The sequence below is a fragment of the Emydura macquarii genome, unplaced genomic scaffold (genome assembly GCF_026122565.2).
Source record: "Emydura macquarii macquarii isolate MOO-44397 ecotype Brisbane River unplaced genomic scaffold, CSIRO-AGI_Emac_v2 contig_1390, whole genome shotgun sequence".
NCBI lineage: Eukaryota > Metazoa > Chordata > Testudines > Chelidae > Emydura > Emydura macquarii.
In genome coordinates this window covers 9,383,813-9,404,375 of record NW_027131527.1, presented here as the reverse complement: position 1 = coordinate 9,404,375, position 20,563 = coordinate 9,383,813, and the positions used below count along the sequence as shown (strand labels likewise).

At 37.6% G+C, this 20,563-nt stretch overlaps 1 long non-coding RNA gene across 1 annotated transcript in view; it reads right to left on the bottom strand.

The window, feature by feature from the left end:
- Positions 1–20,563, bottom strand: part of LOC137156044 (uncharacterized) — a 339,563-nt gene that overhangs the window by 234,302 nt on the left and 84,698 nt on the right. The window contains exon 4 of the long non-coding RNA XR_010920655.1: positions 1,708–1,783. This is a non-coding gene — a long non-coding RNA (uncharacterized lncRNA). The remainder of the gene's footprint in view (positions 1–1,707; positions 1,784–20,563) is intronic.

The following is a 20,563-nucleotide window of genomic DNA, read 5'->3' as shown; positions in this document are numbered from 1 at the left end:
TGGTAGGTATAATGAGTTTGTCAGGCCTATTAGGTGACGCTATTAAAAAACAGTGAACCCTTTTGCCAGCTCATACCAATGGGCCTCTGTCTCAAAATTATTTCAAAAGGACCACAAACACACCATATAAACTCAAAACAAATGTTTTGTTTTCTTGGGTTAAGAATAATCCCAGCAAAGCCTTCAGAATTTCTCAGGTTTACAAACAAGCAATAAATCTTTCAAGCCCCTTAAGGGCAGGGACGCAGCTTATTTGAAATACAATGCAGGTTGAGAGGTTGCAGAGAGGTTGTATTTGAAATACAATGCAGGTTGAGAAATACAATGCAGAGCTGAGTACTGTGTTTGCAGGTTCCACTACAATAGTTTTGTACAACTAGACTCAGCAGTTGAGGACTACTCAATCAATAGTTTATCTATATAGGTGTTTATATGGCTCCATATATTAACTGAATGCCTCCAATAGCAATGACAATTGACTAATCAGGCTATGTTGATTTATATCAGATAAGGATCTAGTTTTCCATTTTCAGTCAAAACTAGAAAACCTTGTATTGGTATTTTTACTTGTATGTCAAACAGATTTTCAGAGGAAATTCCTCCAACAAAGTCAGGAAACAATGAAATGGTACTAGATTCCAAAAATGATAACAGCATAGCAGTGTCAATAGCCACATTTCTATAAAAAATGTAAGATTACATGAAAAGAATATATGGTTGAGGTCTAAAAATTATAACCAACATTCAAGTCCAGTTATAGTACAGTAGGTACCATAGACTACAACAGTGTTTCTAACTGTGGATTAGATTAATTCCACCTTTGCACCCAGGCTAAAAACTGCTAAATAGTAGGAAACATTTTGCACTGGAAGCAAAACTGACAAAATTGGCTGTTTTTGCAGTTCTTATTCAGGACTCATTTGTCCTTTGTTAAATGCAATTTTCTCCATTTACAAACTAGTCTAGTTTTCATTAAATCAAAATGTGTGTCTGAGAAGCATCAAGGTTAAAAATACAGGCAATTTCTATATAAGTAAGTATAAATATTTTTATTTTCTTTTTTGTTTTACTATTTCCTAAGGAACTTACTCTATGATTTTCTGCCATATTACTTTACATTAATATTTTAGTACTCTAGAGTTCATATATTCTATGGTACCAAGAGTGCCAAACTGCAGTGCAGCAACCCAAGTACTACTCCAGGAGGTACTGACAAACATCTTAAATAAAGAGGAGCAGATATTTTATAATGAATTATTTATTGGATGAATTTCATCATCTTTTTCTGATCATGGGACGCTTACACCAAATGCATTTATTATTCAAATTTTAATCTAAACTTTATTTTACAGCTTGCAATTGAAGATGTATTAACTTTCTAGTGTGAATGCTTGCTGAAGGCAAATTTAAAACTTGCTTTTTGCAAGTAAATACTCATGATGATAAACTTAATTGCATGAATGTTTGTGAAAAATGAGCACAAATGGATCATGTACAGTGCTGAGTGAACATGTACAAAATTGCGGGGGGGGGGGGGATTTGTTATTTTTAATTGGGTGGAGATGTGTGAATTTCTTAAGATTTGAAGGTTCAATTCAGATAAACAGGCGGAAGCTTATGCCCCCTGTTTTGCCAGATCTCTTGGTGCAGTAATGAAGCTGAATAAGCTTTTCATAGATTACCTGTATACCAGACACACACTCTTACCTGTATGGCAGACACACTCTCTCAATTCAGTACTTCACCTTCTGGTTATGGCTGAAACCAGGAACTGCAAAGAGATCTGTTTAAGGAAAAACAAGACCCAAAAATTAAATCAATTTTTAGAACATGCAACTTTTTTTCAGTTTAGGTCAATATGAGCTTTGGATGAAGGTCCAGGCATTTTCTTCTGCTATCTATCTGAATGTGTTGGCCTATCCCTAAAATTTCATCTATGCTCTATGTCTGCAAAAACTCAACTTTCTTTAGCATGTGCAAGTTACTTAAAAAAAACCCACACGCTAGCATCAGAATATTAACCAGCCCTAACCAATTTTCTAAATTGCAGGCTGTGCTGTTGCCAATAATAACGACTGTAACTCTTGCCTCGGTATCTAATTCAACTGTTTGGCACTCTATTAGTATTTGCTGCAGCTGCATGGCAAAACCTTTTCTGAAGCACAAATTCCCAGATTAGTGGAAACAAGATTATATTTCACTCAATTTTAAAGTTGTAAAACAGTTTCACAAATTTATATTTTTAAAACAACAATCAATTTTATTTTAAAGGTGACTTGCGAAAGAAAAAATGTGTTTGATGCCTTCTTATTTCTAGTGTGTAGCAAAAGCTTAAGAAGTGGAGGGGAAGGGATGGGGTAGATTCAAGTTTTAATTTCCTCAGGATAGAGAAGGAGACGGATGATGACACCACAAGCGAGGAGACTAGAAACAGAGCAACTGAGAATGGAAGAGATTTTATCTACCTGTTTAGACATCTTTGTTTTTCATTTGTTTCTCTTAACACCTATTTAACTCAAAATACTAGAAAAAACTTAGGCTCTACTCCGGCACTTGCATCCATACTAGCAGATGCCTGAACTTGCACAGAGTTGCATTCAAGTCAATGGGATTCCAAGTGGTCACAGGAATCTGTCCTCAAGGATACAGGATTAAAGCCCAAGGAAAAAAAGCTTTTTAATGGAAGATTCAGGGTCCTCGTCTCTTAAACTGAAAGCTCCCACACTACTTCTCTAACCTTCCAAGGAGCTCTCCAGAAAAAACAGGGAAGATAAATCTTGATGTTCCTAATATATCCAAGATTTAAAAACAAAACAACAACAAAAAAACACAACCTTTTATAACTCACAAAGAAAAATTAAAATTCTCCCCATTATAGGTCGCCTTTTATAGCACTAGTAGAAGATGCCACTTGCAGACATCACTCAGTAATTTCAAAATAGACTCAATAAAACTAGCATAAAAAGATAATCTGCTAAAGTCCTAGATGTTTTACCAAAAACAGTATCTTTATTATGAATATGGCACAGTTCATTCTGGAAATGGAACATACTTCAGCAGTAACTCAGCAACTCAGTTCCATCCTGGCTATTCAAGTACAGATCCTCATTACCACATCACAACCACAGGAGGTCCTGAGTACAGCACAGTCAGTATGCTTTTTTGTGAAGTAAACTAACGGGATACAGTGAGCCCACACAAGAGTCCACACCCCCTGTGTATGCCATGAAACTCTGATCTATAGACGCTCCCTCTGTCTTAAAATGCAGGAGGGGGTATTTGAAGCACATATAGAATAGGGCGGAGGGGGGAATTCCTCATCACTCCACCATCCAGCTCTCACAGATCTCCCATGTATACAGTCTGTTTTCGCTCTCCAGGATTTAGTCTATTGAGTCAAAGCAGATTAGGTATTTGCTACCATGTGGTTGGTAGCAACCATGGAAATGACTCAGAACGCAAAGTCATTCAAACAATTGAAAAGCTTAGAGGGAGAATCTGGGATGGGGATGTGATGGTCTAGGTTTAGACAACGTTGTGACCTATATGACAGTTCATTTACAATTAGGGAAAGTCTTAGGTAGCTGAACACTATGGAGGGCTGGCCAATAGACTAGCTGCATTTCTGTTGGCTAGTTAATTTTTCTAATGCTTACACTAATGAGGGAGAGATCAGGTTTTGGCATGACTGTTCATTCTATTCATCCTGCCCAGCTGATATTGCCGGATGATAATATATTATTGCATAGGAAGTTCTAAAAGTACAGCTTGTTGTGGGATTAAGTAGAGACTTATAGGAGTATATTGATGACTTTATCACTAGTCTATGTAAAGTCTTGTTTGCCTGTATAACTACAGGAAAATAGCACATTAATAAGATGTGCATGACCAGAAAAATGCTAAAGCCTCAAACCTCATTTTCCCTAGAAGAATGGTTTTTACTCTGAAGTATCCTTAAAGAAGAGAGAGGTTACTACCTCAACTTTGTCTGTTGGACTTTTCTCAGACAAAACAACAACAAAAAATCCCTGAAACAGCTTTTTCTCACTCTCAGTAAGACTGATAAACTACTGTTACACCACAACATGTACATATTTTCTCTGTCTTCTGTTTCTATAGAAAACTTTGTCATGAAATTTAGCTTCTGTTACTTCACACATGAGAAAGGGCTGTGTGGACACTCTCCCCTATAATCGCCTCCCCTGCTTGGGTGGAGTTGCTTCAAAGTAATTTAGTAATATTGAAAAAGCTATGAGGCCAACACGACTAGGTGACAATAGGTAGAGAGATACCTTACGTTTCTGTAGGACAGTGAGGGAGAGTTTTCAATGGCCCAGAGAGCAGCTAGATGCACAGCTCCTACTGAAATCCCATAGGAGTTGGGTGTCCAACTGCCATTTGCACCTTTGAAAAATCTTCTTTAGCATTTCTACACGATCTACTGTAGTCTGATGGCTGTGCTAAAGTAACTTTGCTAATGGAAATGCAGAGAACCTAACTAAAGGGAAGTGAGTGAAATAAAAAGTGTAAGTTGCTCCAGAGAAAACAAGTTGAGAGAGTATGCAGCTTCAAGCTCTGACACTACAGCAGTCATTTGTAAAGGAAAAGGCTAAATGATAAGGGAAGTGTGTTGTTACAAATGGGAGATTTCTGCCAAAACAAAGTGTGATTTGTGTCTCAGTTTCACTTTTTCCATCTCAGAAGTATCCGCTCTTGAATGTAGATGGCACTTCTACTACAAACCTCCTACTGACTTCTGCATGGAGATGGTGAGAAATAATATTCTTGAAATGGCAGCCACTAGTAACAATGATGAAGAGTCACACAGTAATTAGTACCAAAGAGAAGTGTCTATGTGAGAGTTGTCATTTGAAGAGGAAAAAAGTAAGAAGAAAATAACTTAAATTCCTAAACTGTTCATTTGTAGCAGAGACTGGTTCTTCCTTGGTGCATGGAAAGTGTATGGCACATATTAAGTGCTACAACAATGTAACGGAATGTTTGGATCATGGGACTTGCTATGAAGAAGAATTAACTGTAAATGCACTATACGAAAAAATGAAAGGAAGAAAGAACAGCATACCCTGCTATAAAAATGGAGAAAGGGATGAAGGAACTATATCAATCCACATAAGTGCTCACTCACAAAATAGTGGAACTTTTTGACTCAATAGCCATGTAATCCATTAGGCGTAAGAGAAAAATGAAGGAAAGCATAGGTCTTCTACTTAGTGCAGCAAGAATGTTAATAATGGATAATATCAAGAAGGCTGAATTCTTTAATGCCTATTGTGTTTCAGTCTTCACTAAAGGGCAAATTGTGACTATATACTAAATACAAATAATATTAGCAACAAAGGAGAAGGAATCCAAGCCAAAATAAGGAAAGAATATGTCAAAGAATATTTATATAAGTTAGATGTATTCAACTTGGCAGGGCCTGATGAAATTCACCCACAGGTATTACTTATGGAACTAACTGGAGCAATGTCAGAATTATTAGCAAATCTCTGAGCATTCATGGAGGACAGGTGAAGTCCCAGAGGACTGAAGAAAAGCAAACATAGTGCCTATCTTTAAAAAGGGGTACAAAGAGGCCCCACAGAACTATATACCAGTCAGCCTAACGTTAACACCTGTAAAGATACTGGAACAAATTATTAAACAATCAACTTAACAGATTCATAGAGTCCAAGTCCAGAAGTGACTATTGTTATAATCTAGTGACCTCTTGTATAAGACAGGCAATAGAACTTCCCCAAAATCATTCCTAGAGCATATTTTTTAGGAAAAAATCTATTCTGGATTTTAAAATGGTCAAGTGTTGGAGAATCTATCACAACTCTTGGTAAATTCTTCCCATGGTTAATTACACTTATGTTAAGATGTACACCTTATTTCCAGTCTGAATTTGTCTAGCATCAACTTCCAGCCATTGGACTGTGTCACAACTTTCTCTGCTAGATTGAAGAGCCCATTATTAAATATTTGTTTCCCACATAGGTACTTGTAGACTGTAATCAAGTCACCCCTTAACCTTCTCTTTGTTAAACTAGATAGATTGAGCTCCTTGAGTCTATCACTATAAATCAGGTTTTCTAATCCTTCAATCTTTGTTGTGGAAGAGAACTTGTGGAACCCCATCACTGGAGGTTTTTAAATGAGTTGGCCAAACACCTGCCATGGATGGTTTAGGTATACTTGATCCTGGTTCCATCAAAATTCCATTCCCGTCATCTACTGCCCCACCCAAACTTCTTTCCAGCTGCCCTCCTCTCAGAATTTGACTTCTGCCTCTCTCTTCCTCTCCACTCAATCCATCCTCATCACTGGTAACCTCAACTTCTATGTTGACTTCCCAGCTGAGCCCTTAGCCTGCTCACAACACACACACACACACACACACACACACACACACCCATCCTCGCGCACTAGCTTGACTTTCATCCCCAGACTAGCTCTCTGACTCATACAATAGGGTCACTTGCTGAACCTTGACTTAGCTAACACTACTTCATCTCTGATCTTTTCATTACCCTAATTTCTCCTTCCTGACCACCACCACATTTTCTTCCAGCTTCACTCACTTGTTGTGTACTACTGGCTCCATGAAGGAGGAGCAGTTCTGTGATATCCTGTGCATCATTGACCAATATTTCCCTAATACTCTCCTTTCCTCCTTTGACTCAGTTACAGAATCTCTTCACTTTGCGTTCCACTCTTTTACTACTCTTTTCCACCTCAAGGCTCATCCCAGTACTCCTCAAACACGGCCCATCCAACCTATGATTACACCGCTACTGCTTCTGTGCCAGTGAATGCATCTCTTGAGATTCCTTGACCCTCTTCGGCTTCCTCCACTACAATTTTTTTCTCTCCTTCAATTTAATCGCCTTCCTTGTCAAGCAGCATTACCTGTTCACTCATTCATTCCCATACACACAGTCCTCATCATTCATCTGCAACCTTCTCCAGCATTTGCCTTCCATTTTGCATTAGATATTTCCAACTTCTTCAAAGAGAAAATCTTCCATGATCCCTAAGGATACTATGCGCTCCACATTCAAATACCTTCTGAAGACTCACTTCTATTGTGATAAATGCAAAAACATTGGCTGACTACAAATGGCAAGATAGGTAATTGAGTAGTAAAAGGGACAGCCAAACTAATATCTAATTTTAAAAATATATCAATACATAGCAATTATATCAGCAACTCCTTTACTTGTATGCAATACCCTTTTCCCCTTCTCTCTGCTTCTCTGTGTATTTCTCTTTTTAGTTTATTAACTCTGACACTGGGCATTTTTTTATGTTTATGTTTTACAGTGCCTCACACATTCAGAATCACAGAATGCCTCAACTTTGATGCCCTTGGTGCCTACTTTCACAGTGACTACAGTCTCTAAATCCTCCTCATAAAAGCAGCCTAGGGAGTTCACAGTGATGTCTGATATCACTTCTAGAATGTCTTAACGCTGCAGAAGTGACTTTTCATATTCCATCAAACAAAACTCCAAACACCTCATTCTCCCTGTCTCAAATTGTACATTCACATCTGCCATCCAGAAATCAGGTGTTTGCCTTCACCCCAAATACTCTTTGCCTCCGACATTTACCATGTCTATAAATCTGCCTATTATATTACCCAAAACATTCCCTTCAAACACTGTTTACCTGCACTCTGAAAATTATTCATGATTTCAACTCTAATCTTAATTTCCTTTATTCCCAACTCTTCAAAATTTATTGTGTCAAAAGACATATCTTCTCTTGTCATCTGTATCCTAAAATGGAAAAATGTCACACCAAACTTTAGTAACCTTTATAGTTTCCTGTGCACTTCAGAATATAATAACCCAATATAAAATTTCCCTGCTTTATTTGCCAGTTTCTCTGTGGTCCTTAATCTGCAATATCCCTGCCCCCTACTCTAGTCTTCAATAAACACTTCTTACGCTCCAGCATGATCTTCCTATTACCAAAACATCTAGCTTGTTTTAATGATGCCTCCTTCTCTCCTCACATCCCCCAGCCAGTCAACCATGGATCCTTCATTCCTGTTGCTCCCACAATTAAAAAATTTCCCAGTGCCTAACTCTCCAGTTCTCTTAAATCACACCTCAAGAGATTCCTCTATTCTCTCTAGTCCTCAACCTTCTTTCTTAACAATGAAAAATCTAGCCAATTTCTGCTCCGTGAGCCCCAACCTGCCTACACTCAGAAGGTCTGACTCTACTATGTGGTTTTATCAAGACCCACACTCATAGATATGGGATGTAAATCATTTTCTAGTCTCCCACTCTCTACCCCTTCTAAAATGCATTGTTCATATTCAGCCTCTCACTGACTACAGCTCTGTGACTCCTTCCCATTTTGCTTCGCTTGTGTGATGTACCATACTTTAACAAAGTACACACACAGCTTCAGTTCAATACAAGAAGAAAACAAAGGGTGGGATATACATAGTACGGAAGCAAATGCCTGGCTGCAGGAACCTGGACCCCCAGTCCTGCAGAGAAGTACATTGGTGAGGACCCTTATGCATGTGTTGAGTTCCACCTAAGTCAAAGGAACTGCATACAGGTCTACAATGATGGAGCTATTTGTAGAATCAGGGCCTTGGGCAGCAATGAGCAAATTAAAGGTATATTTAAGAGTGTATTTAGTACTGTGTATGTTCGGCTGATTGATTGCATGCTACCACTGGAGAACTGAAGTCTTGTATCAATGTCATATAAATTGGAACATACACAGAAAAAGCTTATCACTGCCTAAAGATATACTTTTATTAGTATGTTCTCTGTTGTCTTAAAATAGCTTTGTAATTATGGGAAGGCAGAAGAATCGTAAAATAAGTATCAACATTGATTTTAAACAATCATTCAATTTATATCACAAATTACCTCAGAAAATAAATGTTTACTGTATTTTTTCTGTCTGAAGAAAGCTAAGTATTTAATTATTAATGGGATTGTTCTGGTGAATTTAGTAAAGAGCTTTTTAAAGATGAATAAAGGGAGGAAGAGGGAATGGGCCATTAGTTATTGCAAATATGCAACAATTTCAGTGTTTATTGCATTTCTTAATTTAAAAAATATTGGGGATGATTAAAATAATTGCATTAGTTTATTAAACCAAAGAGAAAAATAACCCTCTTATTCAGGTATCTTCAGCACTTATTTCCAGAAAAAGCTCATCTGTCCATGTGGGGTTGCTCCTGTCTGCCCATACTATTCCACTCAGAGGGCTATCCCCTTTATGGCAGAAAGCTGCAATTACAAAATGTTGAAGGAGATGCCTCCTGTCAACAGCAGAAGGAGAACTGAGGGTGCTAGTGCCATTGGTGATTCTCCCAGCCAGTATGATTTGAGGACACACTTGGGAACTGGAGGTCTTTGAGAGACCCAAAAGGTTGGCCCTTTGCACAAATGTTGTGAAAAACTGGTGAAATCCTTGTAGTTACATTCAATGACGTTTGTGGTTAAAGAATTTTTATACAAAAATGAAACATACGACTTTTCTTAGAATCCCACAAGCCTATTTTTAATTACTATCTTTTTTATTTCCCAGACATCACTACACCACTATCCATCCAGTTTAACATAATTTCTGTTTTTTCTGAGTCACTTTTACATCTCTAGCTTTCCATCCAGAACCTTCTAACCCTTTTAAGCATTCCTTTAGCTGCAACTTCTAGGGAAAAATCAACTTTTAAAAAACCTCCCAGCTTCCCCTACGAGTCAGTTCCCAACTCTGGAACCATGTGTCTTCTCACCACACATTCCGTTTGTGCTGCCTTTCTTTCTTTGACCCTCTTACAAGAGAAAAGTTCCTAATGTCTGTGCTACGTAGCAAAACAAAACCTCTATATCGCTGTGACTGACACTGGCTCTCTAACACATTAAACAGCCACATGGGGAGAAAGGATGTAAAAGTGTAACCGTTTAAACAGTCATCAGCTTCCTAATAGGAAGCCCGGGAGGTTGATTTTAAAACAATTTCTTCCTTTTTTCTCCTCAATTTCTATTTGCAATTCCTTCTTCCTCTATTTTATCTTACTACAATGTAGAGAGGCTGTAACTAGACCTTCAGTTTCAACATTTAAAAAAACACATGCATAAATACACACTAAGAACCACTGGAATGTAATTCATTCTCTATGGCCATTTCATTATTAGTCTTTCTGCTCACAAACAAGGGGACTAATTATTGCCAAACAGGAGGAGACGGTTATAATGTGGAGATAGGAGTGCCAGGGCAGCAGCAAACGAGTGCCTCGGGGAGCATCACATGGCCATCTCCAAGGGATGGTACTGGGCTCCTTTAAGGAAGAGGCAAGAGCATGTCAGGGTCACCACTCAGAGCTACGCTGCCCGCTGGGGAGTGTCCAGCTGTGGAGAGGTAGCCAGCTCATGGAGCAGGGCAGGGAGGGCTGCCAGGCAGCCAGCCAATGCTCCAGCTCCCAAAGCATTGAGAGCCAAAGGCCCCAAGCTTCCAATCCGTTGGTTCCTGGCAGGAAGCAACAGTTTTCAAACTGAGGTTTGAAAACCTCAGTGCTAAATGAAAGGCAGAAATTTGGGGGGGGCGGGGGAGGAGGAGGAGGGTATGCGACCCCATGCACCCCAATCCACATCAACTCTAGGGGGCACAAATACACTTGTGCTAAATGCAGAGTTACAGCTCTGTACAAAAATAACTCCACTAGAGCCTTTCAACTGGTGTATGTGTGAGAGGAGAATCAGAGCCAATATGAAGAGGCAACCCAGAGGAAAAACAAGAAGAGAGAAAGGCCCAAAAAAGAAGTTGCCGTCAAAAGTGGCTGCCAAAAACTGGCTTTTGGAAAGAAAGAGTTGTGGCATGCTGGGAGTAGTGTAAGCCTTTGATTTCTTTGCTAGCGAAGCACTAGGACTGAAGAAAATGTTACATTTTTAGTGCCTATGGGCACTCATTGGTTTGATCCAGCCCTGGAAAATGTACCACGAGACCAAAAACCTAATTTCATGTAGGCCACCAAAGGTGCCAGAAGACAAGAGAATGAATCACAGTCCCTAGTTAAGCTGCCCCTCCAAAGAACCCTTTCCAGTCCCTTGAGTACATCCCTTTCAAGTGGCAGCAGGTCTGTGTCTCCACTCCACTTTGGGGCAGAATCCAGTGAGCCAGTCACTTATTAACAGGGTCTCTGGGTTACACCCCCTTGTTGCCAACTGTGCTACTGAGCAAGCCCAATGAACCTGGCACTGCAAGAGTTTCCATTTGGGTCAGTAATAGTACACAGTGACACAGAAGCAGTATTTATGTAAGCCACTGATCTTAGCGAGATCTTTACTGCCACCTATTCATGAATAAGGGGGAAATCTCAGGAGCGGATCATATTTGCACAGACACACCTACCTTACCAAGGTGGTCAATATACTGTTAGTGGTTCAGTTTAAATTATCAATTAAGGAGACATCAGAAAACTCAGCTCTATCGGTTTATTAAAACACACACAAGTCAACACAAAAACAGACTTATACTTTACCAATCTGGAGAACAGGCTTACAGAAGTTACATTTTCACTGTTTTCCAAAGTATGAGCTCAGTTCTGCCCATATTTACATCCCCTTTGTTTATGACAGAGAAAATTCACAGATTCACTCCCCTTTTATCTAGTTTCATTTCTATTTTTCAAGGTATAAAGACATCTGTAAGAACCATGCCTAGCATGCTGTACCAGCCCTATCTAGCACATTGTTCATATTTAGCAAGTCTCAACAAAGCATGGATCTTGTTTTTGACAGATTCTGCACATACAATGAAGAGAGGTTCTACAAAAACTTACCTACCCAAATTTCCACAATAAAGCTTAGCTTGAGTACAAAGCATTCTGGGAATACAGTTCATAGCTATACAGTTCTGCTGTAGAAAACCCAAATAACTCCAATGCCATTAGGTAAAGAAGCCACTCCTCATTGGCTAGCCCATTGAGAGGAGAAATAAAACCATTGTTTCCCTGAGTCTGCATCAATAAAAAAAATCTCATTTACTACTTTTTCTATTGATAACTGGCTAAATACAAGTATACTTTGTGCCAGGACATGTAAAAAAACAAGTAGCTACACAGATAAATATTCAGAAAAATTCCTATCATACTACTTTAAACCAGAAGAAAACATACATACACTATCTATATTTGATTGGTAACATTAATAAATCTATTCTTTGTTTTGTTTCCCACTAAGTTCCATCCATTACTTTTACATATTTGCTATAATTATATTTTTATAGTAATAAATAATGACCTTGATTTGAACTACATTTTCATTAGCTGTGATTACATTCTAAGCAAAGACAAAGATTAAGTAGATTAACTGAAGATGGGTTTAAATGAAAACATAGGATACCATCATCCTTCCTGGAAGCAGTAAGGGTATCTTAACATGTTGTATTAATTCTTTGTGTATTATCAAAATGGTTTTATCAGTTTATGGCACAACACAATTTAAAGCAGCATAGCCCTTCTTTTGCAGTTAAGTACAAAGAGGCATGCACCATCATGCAACCTATGCGTATGACATGTAGACCTGGTTTATAGCATAGCCTAAATGTCCATGATATTTATCACACAAAACAGAACCTTATACAAGTTGTAATAGATGTAGCAAATATCTCATGGAACATTTGAAAGGACAGAAGATTATATTCACACTTCACATTCACTGCTTAATCATTATGTATGCCTAGAAAAAAGGCATATATTTAATTAAAAGAAAAGCTGAAAGAGTAGGAGGAACAAAAATGTTCTCAACTTCAATGACATTATTGGAAAATAATGATTTCAGAACAGCTTATCTGTTGAAAAGCTGGCAAGCTCCCAGGATCTTGATTGCTGTAAGCAATTTTATAACTGCTTTATACAGATACATTTAACAAAGAGAAATTAATTTCAGTCTCATAATAAATCTCATCTTATTACCAAAATGACGTCCCCAATGCAACAAAGCCTTGTGCAAAAAAGACTGCTACCAAAAAGATTTTGTTAGATGACTAGAAAAACTTCACCTCAAAATTTGGAGCTTCCTTTCTCTATTACTTCTTTCCGAACATAATTCTTCTTAACAGATAGAGAGAGTCTCTTTCATTCTCCTCTTCTGTTTTTGAGTTAGGTAAACCACATGGTTGTTTGGGATCATAATGCATTCTGATTACATTTGGAACTCAATTATAAGTAACACATCTTAGAGCAGAACAGAGATGTTGCTTTTATTGCCATGAACTTAGCATCCTTGAACATCCACCCTGTCCATTCTTTTCCTGGAATCAAGGGCACATCAGAATATACTGAATATCCCATGAAATTTGAAATGTATAGATATGTCAATATCAAGCTTTAAACTGATTTTTTTTTTTTTTTTTGGTTACAAAAATCTGCAAGAACCTGGTCCTCTCCCTCACAGTATTACACATTAGTGTATTATGGTGGACCCTCTGCTTGGCCTACCTACTAGATCCATAACTAACATAACAAGTCTTGGAAATTGCTGGAGTCAACCCACTGGAATTTGCATTACCTACATCCAGCATTAAGGCTTTACAACCAGATTCACTGGAGTGCTCTGGATTCATTAAGCTAGATTTATGGCTGCTAAGTTTCTCCAGTGTCACAAAGTAGTCTGTGTGTACTAACGAACCTGCTCATAAATTCCACCAAACTGTCATTAATATTATTTTCAGTTTCTAGATGGTCCCACTTGAACAGAGACATATGCAAAAATGGATCCTGTCTTCTCCTATTATTATAAGTGCTTTAATTAAGGTTAAGCAACCAAGTTGCAAGAAACTAACTGATATATTCTTATAAAAGAAGATTGTGACATAGGATGATCCTTTTCAGCTTTGTTCTTGCATAACATTGCTATGCAACATGCCACATTTGAAAGTCCCTACCATTTTATAATACTAGAGACTAAAACTCCTCTATCCATAAAACACAGAGAGCAGATCAATCAACCCAGGAAGAACTTTCTTATAAAATACTCCTTGCATATTTGATGGTCTCCTTCACCATGTGATTCAACAGCTCCTTAATGAAAAACAACTGTGAGGGGAAAGAAAATGGGATATTCTCTCCAATCCAATTCTTGGCCTCTCAGCTAAAACTCCATTTCATTCTGCTACTGCGTCCCAATTTTCAGAATCATTTTTCATCACTTTCTGTCAAATTCCTACTCATTTTAAAAACTGTACATTTAATATATTGTACTTCTCATTTGTTCTTGGTCTTTTATTTTTTAAAAACCCTTTTTTAAAATCTCCCCATAGATTATTTTGGCTATTTTCCAAATATGTTAGGGTTTCTTGTCCCATCTCTTCCAAGAGATTTTTCACTGCTCCCTTTTCTCCTTTCCACACCAACTCTTCCCCAACCCATCAGATTTCATTATTTTTTCCTTTTTTCTCTTTCTTCTGAAGACAAAACTATGTTATTTGGTTTCTCTTACCCTCCTTGTATATCAGATGCCTTTCCCCTACCCCACCAAACTCTATTTAGTTTTAAAGTATTTGATCCTAACCACCATTGTGTTTTATTTTATTAGTCTTATTTAAGGAACTAACCTCCAATATTCTTTCCTCTTTCTCACTTGGAAGTAAGTATACGAGGAAGGATTTTAACTTGTCTTGGTTTTACATATTATCTGAAAGTCATAATACATCTGATGTACCACATAATCCAGATGACACTCATTCTCAGGAGAATTCCTTCTTATGTTTACACAACACTTACACACTCTCCCAGCCACACACACCTTCTTCCCCTTTACAATATACATTCTCATAGTCACTGAATGCTGCCAATACTGAATGCTCTTTTAAAGCAACAATATTGAAAGAGACACTTGCAATACATTGTCTTGACTGGTTTGAGAATACAAGAAGCTCCTTTATGGCTCTGCCATTCAAGTTACAGATGAAATGCTGTCTGGATGCATGCATCATTTTAGGCACTTATGACATAGATATCAGGGAGTGTATTAAATGGAGGATTCTATTCAGTTTGTTCATTTTCAATCAATGAGTAGAGTCAACAGGAGTCTTGAGTCTTTTAACCCATGAGTAGTTTGTATGGAGGGAGGATACCAACATTGTCATCATGCTTGCTAACTTTCATTCTAGTTCATCTAAGTGCTCACTGCAACCATCAAGCCTGTGGGAGATGTAATTTCAATAAAACAGTTAAAGGAGCAATCTTTGTCCCTTTCTACAGGTCCTGCTACTCACTTGTTCCACCTATGTCATTTCTCCTTGATACTGTTTTTGGGTGTTATATATATTTTGGGAAGTGCTTTGGGATCAACACCAGAGAAATATAAAATTGTTGATTTATTCCCTTATTTGTGAAAGTTACATGAAGAATATAATGGAATCTCTCATGTAAAGAAAACCCAGCTTAAAAGGACATCGCCAAATACTGTAACTAGCGCTAGTGGGCATCAGTCGACTCGTTACTTTCCGAATATCATATTCTTCCCTTTACTCCATATGTGATGGTTCCACTGATGCCAAAGGGAGGTTTATGATTTATTTTGGAGTTGATATGGGGGCAGGAAGAAAGGAGGAAGAAAAAGGATTGTTTTTTCTTCTGCTTTTTTCCCTTAAACAAAAACAAAGAATATGCTATGGGCCTGAGAAATTAAACCTAGGTTTTGTTTACTGGTTTCCAAAAGAAATATTTCCATATATATACACAGCCATTTTTCCAGCGTTCGATATATAAACATTTATGTAAAAGCTACAGCAGCCAAAAGGGCATATTCTCATTCCAGTGCATGGAAATGAATACTAAGCCTGACCACTTAGGGCCAGATACTGCATTCCACTTACACCCAATCCTCTTTGACTTCAATGGAAGTTTGAGGGGAAAAAAGGAATGCAAAACCTTTCTGTGCTTAATGGTAGCAGGAGTGATGTTCTTATATAACTAACTTTTCAAGATCAGCCCAACTGAATATACAAATGAGTGTGAAAGTTACCATATGGGTACTTGAGGTGTATGTTTTCAGCACAGTCCTTAGGGATATAGCTGTACCAGTTCTATCATCCATAACAGGAACTGTACGGCTAATTCCCAGAAAATACACACCAAGAGAGAGATTTTCAAAGGCACAAAGGGCAAATGGGTGATAGGCAGGCACCCAGCATTCCGCTAACTCCCATTTGTGCCTTTGAAAACTTCCCCCTGGAAACTTCTAAGAAAGTTTCTCTTTTTCAGGGTGTTTCATTGAACAGATTGATATGTGGCAAAGTGAAAGATCTGCAACTTCATTGCTATTTCCTTCACTAGGGCAGCACCAATTCTGATTAAGGGAAAAAAAGATGTGGTTTTGAGCCAACAAAGTACCTATGCATCTGCTTAACTACAAGCATGTGATTATCGTCATTTACTTTAATGGTATGGAATTGCAATAATACATGACAACAGTAAATTGGAGGCTTATCAAATACCACATCAGCAAGAAACTCACACAAGTATTAGCAGGCCTTTGTAGTAAAGCATGCTAACCCAGCATTTTGATCAACAGATTTTGACAATCTCTGAACAGGATTCCCCTGAATTATGTCAATACAGCATTTGTTACTCAAAATTATTACTGATTTAAAACTAGAAATGGTCCTTTGTTGCATAATTTGGTTCTAGATGCAACATTTGAAAATGTTCAAGGATATTTGAATCCAGGGTTTTAGTTCTACCCATTTTTATTGTCCATCATCAATAGATCTCAAAAAGTGTTTTATAAAGTAAATCAGTAATATCCCCAGGTTACAGATGGGAAAACTGAGACACAGAGAGGAGAAGAGACTTGCCCAAGGTACCAAGTGAATTAAAAGGAAGTTTCCTCTTCTACCTTGATGCTGTAATTATTTTCTTTATATCCAAAAAAGCAATACATTCAGCTTTCAAAATGGTTATTCTTCCACAATGTTGTTGCTTTTAGGTATTCACGTATCGTGTAAGGAAAATGACAGCATTCTAACTGTTAAGTTTTTATATTTCCTTTACTCTGACTTGCAATACTTAGCAAAGTAGTAAACTCCTTTGTAAATTTTCATTGACAGAAGACCACTGTATTACTAGAGTTTGCATTTTTCATTGTGATATTCATGTAATATAGCCTTCAAATTACGTTTACATATGTATGGTGCATATGTTCCTGTGGTTTGAATAAGCATTTTGGAGTCTGTTTCTTTAGAAGAGATAATGGAGTACTGAAATATGTAACTTGCAAAAAAAATTATTAATCGTTCATACCGTTTAGCAACTGAAGCTAATCACTACTGACCAAAAATAGATAATTTCTTGCAAGAACAGGGTTTTTTGGTTTTGTTTTTTTAATGTTTAGGGAGGGTATGTTTCTAGTTGAGCTAGATCAGGATAGATAAGAGCCTCAAGATAAAAATTAATGAACAATCAATGTTATGAATACGGTATATATTATAATAATATGCAAGCCCTCTTATACATCACTACATTTATTTGGTTTTCTTGACCTCTACAGTGAAGGCAAAAGAAGCTTAACGTGAAAAAATTACTTGATGCCCACAAGAGAGTTCTCTTTGTGAGGAGAGACAAAACCCAAGTACTAGGAATTGATTTTTATAAAATAATAAACTGAAAAAGGGACACTAAATAAAAACATGTTTTCTTTCATAATCAACTAAGTGCTTGTCTTTTTAAAAAGATGCAACATAATTCATTTGTACATGGTGCACTTAACATATAGTATCACTAAATACCTTTTTAGAAATAGAGGGGGTGATGTGTCTGGTGATGTGTCTTAATGCCCTCCCAGTTAGCTGCTGATTTTTGGTCCCCAACCTCCTGACTAGGTAACAACTGGCTGAATGAATCACTTCGCCCTGTGAGCTAAAAAGTAAAGACTCATCATAGACTGACACTGGAGCCCTTTTAGAACAATAAAATATATTTCTAAAAAGCATACAAAACACAAATTCACATTTTAAAGCAGGTCACAATGTGTATACCTGCAAAAATGCACATGCACCCTCAAAGTCCCATATCTGTAGATTTAAATCAAGTAGTTTTGTGTCTAAACAACAACATGCTTGTTTAATTACCAGATTTGCACAGACAAATGGACATTTTGTGGGTGCAATATAAGCATGTGTATTTTTGCAGGCACTGCCATTAAACCTATTTTGAAATCAGATCCAGATTGGAGTTTTATGTTAAGCTTACAGGGAAATCTATTGCCTTTTGAATTTACAAAGTGACCTAGGAGTCACTATCAACTCAGACCAATCACACTCAGGTGCAGTAAGTATATGTATAAATATTTATTGGACCACTTTTTCACAAGTGCTCAGCACCCACAATAGGGCCAGATTTTCAAATCAACTCAGCTTCCTGGGTTCAGACCTGGACTAAAAACGTGAATCAGACCATATTGCTACTGGATAGTCCAACTTAACATTAGTTACAGCAATAAACTTTAGGTGAAACAAATGAGTTTTGAAACCATTATGGTCCTTCAGTAGTGCCAGATCATATTAGTAGGAGACATGTAATTTGTTTTGACTTATCATTTCGAGATCAATCATTTCAAAAAGTCCATACACATTATCCATGTTACGTTTTTCAGTTAATAATGAAAGAGAGTGACAAACAATTACATCTAAAATCAAATAAAAAGGTTAAATATTATTTCTAAAGGCATCTGAATTCATTATGCAAATGAACTAATACATTAATGACAAAACAAATAAACGGTTTCAGTAATATGACATGACTTTGTACTTAGTCATTTCAACATCACTAATTGAATCGAAGATAGGACAGAGAATTCAGGTCATCTAGAGATAACATGCATACTTTGAAATAGTCCTTGATACACCAGCATCAAATGGACTCTGAATCCATTTTAAGCGTCTGTTCCACTGTCTCAATAAACGTTAAGTTCAAAGAGAAGAGACCTTTAACAGACCTCTGTGTCTTTGGACTCTCAATGTTTTCAACAGATGAGTTTTAAACTTTAAATTCACAGAAGAGCCGATCCTGCCCCCACACTCAGTAGATGTTGACGGCCCTAGATGTAAAAAACCCTAGATGCCCCCCTCCACACACACACACACACACACAGAACAAGGATTTCGGGAGTCCTCAAGAACACGATGATTCTCCAGAGACCTCAGCACACCACGGGCAGGGCACATTGGGGAGAAGTGGGAGCAGCTGATCTCTGACTATACAAGTACATCAGTTTCAGGGGCTCCCTCTATGCCAAAGCTGATATGGAACTTGGGGATGAGGAGGGCCGGGGATCCATGATTCTTGAAATCCAGCAACAAGTGAGCTCTTCTCCAGCCAAAGAGAGTACAGAACAACAGCTGAGCAGTGGCTCCAATACCTCTTGGCAGCCTAATGAGTAAGATGCCTTTCCCTGAGCCCCTACATATTTCCCCAGTACTCAGCAGGGCAAGATACATGCCTAAATGCATATCTTAGATGGTCAGTATTAGCTCATCTTAACTTTGCCTTGAAGATGGTACATAAACAAGGGGGAATGATTGTTTTAGGGATTGATGATGTTATAGATTGCCAATTCCAAACCAGTCCACATCAGTAGCAACTGAAAATTAGCACCAGCTGGTGGCTCTTTGGTAGCCTCTATGAAACAAGTTTACTGCTTTCCGTCCAGTTGTCCATATAATAAAAGCCATAATAGTAAACACCTAGTCAAGCACAATGATGTGGCAGTTTGCAACAGCTGCGTTCTGCTTGCTGCACTATACCTCTTCTGTGGAGAAACATAGCCCTGAACATACAGGTTCTATCAAACTAGAAGCTTTCACAAGCACTAAATTCACACAAGTTTTAAACAAGTTCTATTCTAATCTACACAGGCTCTCACACTGTGCTTATCACCGACACACACAACTGTTTTGGAGGCAAACATTATGCATGTCTTCCTCGTCATACAATTATCTGACAGCTTAGAAAATGTCAGTTACATAAAAGTGATCATATATAAGGTAAGGATTTAAAAGAGTAATGCAATATCCTGAAAATATTTTCCCCAGTCCTTTAAGGATTTAGTGCATCTTATACAAGTCGGCTTATAATGCCATATTTGCCAACCATAAAATGTTTCTAGGTCCAAATATTTATGATTTTGATATGAAGTTCCAGCTCTGTTTAATTAGCCACATACTTTGTTAGTGATTGATTACTCTGATGTCAAACACAATCTTACAGGAAGACTTTAAAATATTCTGTTTAAAATTATTAAGTGGCTACACAGAATTTGATCACCAACATACATAAAAAAATGGTTTAAATTGTTATGTGAAAATGGTTCACAACTGCTGCTGCTGAGTACTTTATCTGAACATTTTAAGTCCCTTTGATCAAGTTCAATACAAGTTACAGCAGTGAAGTTTCCAGCCTTAGCACATAATTACATTGTCTTGTAATTTTCTGCTCTCAATAGGCTCAAGATTATTTCTTCTCTGTGGTTTACTTTTGTTTTTAATAGTTGATACCTTAAGGTTGCATCATGCACAG